General features: G+C 41.4%; 1 long non-coding RNA gene across 1 annotated transcript; it reads left to right on the top strand.

Annotated features, from left to right (window-relative positions):
* Positions 1-671: 671 nt before the first annotated feature.
* Positions 672-4,592, top strand: LOC128582454 (uncharacterized). The gene is made up of 3 exons (XR_008379052.1): positions 672-799; positions 1,659-1,851; positions 4,487-4,592. It is a non-coding gene; the product is annotated as an uncharacterized LOC128582454 (long non-coding RNA).
* The last annotated feature ends 718 nt before the right edge of the window (positions 4,593-5,310 follow it).

A 5,310-nucleotide genomic window follows, 5' to 3' on the forward strand; every position in this document is an offset into this window, starting at 1 on the left:
CATCTTCTCTGACCCCCTTCGCCACCTCCACTGAGTTGCCTAGCACTCAGTGCAAGCTGCAGGGAGAAGCCTGGGCCATCTGTTGGGCAAATGTGTTCTCATGTCTGGTGTCTGTCTCCTGGTTAGACTGCAGATCCCAGCCCAGCCTCAGCCTCAATGAATGCTTCTGGAAGGACTGATGGGTGGGATGGACCAGCCACAGCAACCAACCTCACAGCTCTGGAGGGAAGCTGGACTGCAGCTGTCTGGCGGAGGCTGGCGTCCCCGGGGAATGCTTGCCCTTGCTGTGCCACGCCTGAGATGCCAGAAAGCTGCCAGAGCAGGGAGAGGAGAGGGATCCTCTGGCGTGTCTCCTACCCCTGCTTTATGAAAGGGAAAGTCATCTTTATTGCATTTAACTTAGACAAGGAGGTTACTGGCACTTCATCTGGTGCTCACTTCGGAGCAGCTGTTCAGCATTACCGAGGAGAAGGACGAGCGACTCGTGATCCTTGCTTCGTGCCAGAGAATCCAAATAAACAGACACAATGGCGTCTCCCCTGACAGGCAGAGTTCCCGGAACCAGGAAAGTTTTCTCCCAAATCCCCTAGGTCTAAGTCCCAAGATATTTTCTTTTTTCCTTTTTACCCTGAGGCTTCATTTAGTCAATAGATATATCCTGGTTCTGATTCTGAGCTGCTTCGGGGCTGAATCCAGGAGCTGGAGCTCAGAGAAGAGTCAGACAGGAGTGGCCATGTTGCAGAGGATTTTTTCTACAAGCAGACACAGGAGCAGAGGTTTAATAAGCTCAAGCAAACAAGTAAGCAAGCTTTAAGCAGCAAAGGAGACTACCGAATGTGTATAGGGAATCTCCCAGGATTCCTAGGCAGGCTGGCCCTCAAGACCTGAAGAACTGACTGGCCCTTGGGAGGTCAAGGCAAGGGGAAGAGCACTCGGGATGTGCCAAGGGCACAGTTTTGGAAGTCATCACTGGGCCTTTGGTTGCCCTGAATGTTTTCTCAAGTGTCCCTAAATGTTTGTATCACTGTTTCCAAATTCAAAGTAGTAGTAAATGGGAGTAACTGAGGGCCCAGTCCAGCTCATTTGCCTGCACTCTGGATAGTGGTACACAGAGAGGATGAACTAGCAGGGCCTTTTGAATTCCGAGGACAGAATGGAGTCACAGTGGGACCCTCCCACAGCCAGCACTTCTATGGAGGTTTCTTCCTTTAAAATAGGCCTTTTGGTTATAGGGGAGGTATACCCAGGATATTCAAAGGTACGGGTGACGCTCTATTTCTTAAGCTGGACATGATTTTTTGGGGGTGTGTGTGTGTGAAACCATCCAACCCAGTACAGTGGGGGTAAATGAATGCATTCCTCCCAGGCCTCAGCAGAAAGCATGAGGGCCATAAGTTTGGGAAAGTTGCCTGCAAATTCCAGATCTGGAGATAGATGCCTTCTAAAGGTGTTTGCATTTTAAAATTTTTAATTTCCAATGACTTCAGTTTAAATCCAAATGTAAAGTTCTTATTGGTCAAGGTTACATTTTTGGGGGGCACAGTTAAGGCAGAGTTGGTTTTAATTTTGCTAAAAATAATACTTTAACCTGCCAGTAACTGGAAGAAACACATTTCTTTCTTTCCTTTTTTTTTTTTTTTCACATTTCTAATCTCAAGAAAACAGAAGTCAACTCTCTGTGGGGTTTCTAGCCAAGTAACAAAGATTTAGAGTCCAGAAAGATGGTGTCCTGAGCTGTGTAGTCACATCTTCCTTAAATTACAGCTGAACCACAAAATTACTCTGCAGAGTGAAGAACGACCTCCTGGCTTCTCCTGGTGTTCTCATATCTCCTTCCTTCATGCAAGCTTGGTGAGACCTCCGCCTTCCACGTTTATTTCATGTCCAGGCATTTTCAGCACCTCTCCTTGTTTTTATGAGCTATCACCTATTGTTCCCCCTGGATAACCCAAACACACAGTGTCACTTGAGCATCATTAGAATTTCAAATTGCTGCAACAAATATTTATATATCCAATCTATATTTGTTGAGTGCCTATGGAGCTCTGTAGCTAAGGGAATGAGGACAAATAACAAGGCCTGGCTGTTCCCTGGAGATTATGTTCTGGGCAAGAAACACATTAGCAATCTGGGTGGGTTAATCCCAGGGTAACACAGAGCCTGTGCCAGGGTGTCTACCCCAGCCTCGGAAATCGAGGCAAGCTGCATAGGCTGGCCAGTGGGAGGAAGGATTGAGAGGAAAGGGAGCGTGGGAGAGAGCTGGGGGTGAGGCAAGCTGCTTGGACCTTGGACCCTGTGGATGTAGGTGCAGCGATGTGGGAGGAGAGTGCAGGGGAGCTCCATTATTAATATAAGAACTAGGAGGGTGAGCCATTTGGAGGAGCAAGGGCAGGGAAAAGAGTGAGCTCAGCTTTAGAAATTTTGTTTTTGTTGCCAAAGAAACATTCAAGAGGAGCGTTCCAGTTGAGAGTTTGAATCCCGCATGTGCTGGGAGGCAGACTTATATTTCAAAGTTACCAGCACATACCTGATCCACAAGTGGGGGCAGAGAAATGAGTGCAGAGACCAGGTCCAGAGAGAAGAAAAGTCATTCTAGGATGGGACCCAAAGCACGTCCATTGTTAACAGATGGGTGGGGAGGAAAAGTCCTGAGAGAAGCATTACCTGGAAGAGAGTCAATATTTTGTCCAGTAGAACTTGCAGCTCCCTGGGAAGTCTCTATTCTCTGAGTGTGGCAGCTCAGAGCTCAGCTGGAGAAGCGGGGTAGGCAGGGAGGAAAGCTACTCCCAGGACTGTCCTGAACCAGCAGCAAACTGCTGGCAATATCTCAGCTGTGTAAAGCTGCAATTTTATTTAGGGCAAACAAGAGTCCGACTGGGAATTTAAGAGGAAATCAGGGATAACGTGACTACCATAGGAAACTTTGAGAAACTCTGTTATGTTCCTGGGGCTCTAAAAGGCTGTATAGATGCACACATGGCTATGCATATGGACAGGAAAGATCTGGGAAAGGAGAAGTTACCCCCAAACCGTCACCCACCTCTGGCCAACCCTGAGCAGAAAGTGAAAGTTGCTGCTACCTTGAACATTGCCTGAAGTTTGCAGACCACCTTCTCAAGATGATCTCCTTGGCAGAGCATAGAAGACATATGGGTCAGGCATTTAAGTAAACTTTCTCACTAATCATTGGTTGACTGATAAATTATGCTATTATACCGACCCAGGTATGACCTCGGGCTTAAAAGTAAAAATCAGGGGGGCAAGACATGATTGCAAGAGGGACTTTACCTAACAAATGCAATCAGTGTAACCTGGCTTATTGTACCCTTAATGAATCCCCAACAATAAAAAAAAAAAAAGTAGAAATCAGAACTTAACAAAAATGTAGCAGAGAACTTAGTAGCTGCACACTACAAGGAACAGAGAATCTACAAACGTGGTCCAGAACAGTCACTACACAACACAAATTATCAACAAAAAGAAAAAATAACAATGAACCAGCAACAAAAAAATAAATCCTGAGCGAGGAATCTGAAACCAGAGTTGTTATAATGTATAAACTAATATGTCCAGGTTTCAATGAAAAATTATGAGACGTGCAAAGAGCATAAATGTATACCACATGTACAGGGATAAAAGCAGGCAGCAGAGAAGGTCCTTAGTGGGCACAGAGTTTGGATTTACTAAACAAAGACTTTTAATCAGTTATTATAAAAATATTTAAAGGTAAATATACATATGAATATTTCTATGTTATATATGTATATAACGTAAATATAAGCATTTATCTAATATTCTAAAATTTTAAAAAAAGTATTATGTGTTTATCATGATGCCTTATCAAATAGAAAATATCAATAAAGAGAAAAAAATACTATGAATATATCTACACCCAAGGGACCTCAAAAAAGTCATGAGAAAAAGGATTTAAAAGGTGAAAATTAAAAATATAAGCCAATTCTCAATATAAACTCCATCAAGTCGGTGACATTTTTATAAGTGATGAATCAGACATTTAATCCATTTCTAAAGAACTGATGGTCCTACAAATTTAACCTGATTAATGCACTCTTTTTTACATTATTAACTAAAGAAAAAAGGGCGGGGGTGCCCTTGGAAGATTTTTTTAAGACTTGGAAACAAATAGAAGTCAGAAGGAGTCAAATCAGGATTCTAAGGTAGAAACTCTCACAAAATTGCCCTTATCCAAGAGGAGGACTGAGCAGGAACATGGTGGTGCAGAAGGACTGTTTGGGGAAGCTTTCCTAGGTGTATTTATGCTAAAGTTTTGGCAACCCTTCTCACCACATCTCATAATTAAGCAGATGCTATTGTTCTTTGGATCTCCAAAAAGTCAACAAGCAAAATATTTTAAGCATTCCCCCACCCTGAACTGTTGCCATGACCTTTATTCTTGACTGGTCTTCTTTTTCTTTGAACCATTCATCTCTAGGAAACCATTGCTTTGATTGTGCTTTGTTTTCAGAATTGTACTGGTGAAACCATGATTCATCTCCTGCCATAAAGATGAAGAAATGCTTCATGAAAAAAAGGATTAAAAGATAAAAATAAAAGAATAATATTTCTCAAGATAAAATCCATTAAGTTTAAGACATTTTTATAAGCAACAATACTAGGCATTTATGCCTACTTGTTTAAAATTTCTTTTTATACCACTGCTCCTGTCCACCACTGATCCAGGTGCCAGGGTTTTGCTACCCCACAAATGGAAAATTTGCTCAACTTTAGTTTTTCAGTCAGCATTGTATAAGATGAATCGATTGAGATGTCTATGGTATTGGCTATTGTTTGTGATGTCAATCATTGGTCTTCTTCAATTAGGGCACAAATAAGATTAATTTTTTTCTTGAAAATTGACATGGATGGTCTACCACTTCAGGCTTTATTTTCAACAGTCTCATTCCTTGATACATGATGAGTTATCCATTTGTAAACTGCTGATTTCTTTGTGACATAATCTCAAAAATGGCAGATATAAATCCTACTTTATCAATATTAGCATTAAATATTAATGAATTAAATACACCAGTCAAAAGACAAAGATTAGAAGAATGGATTAGAAACTGTTCCAACTATATATTGCATACAACAGACATACTTTATGTTCAAAGACACAAGTAAAAAATGAAAAAAGTCATACTATATACAAGAAGCAAACAAAAGAGAGCTTTATGATAAAAAAATTTTTGCTAGAGACAAAGAATATTTTGTAATGATATCAGGATTAATCCATCAAGAAAATATAATGAATATGAACATATATGCACTTCACAATAGAGAACCACACTA

Source organism: Nycticebus coucang, chromosome 3, assembly GCF_027406575.1.
Source record: "Nycticebus coucang isolate mNycCou1 chromosome 3, mNycCou1.pri, whole genome shotgun sequence".
Taxonomy (NCBI): Eukaryota; Metazoa; Chordata; class Mammalia; order Primates; family Lorisidae; genus Nycticebus; species Nycticebus coucang.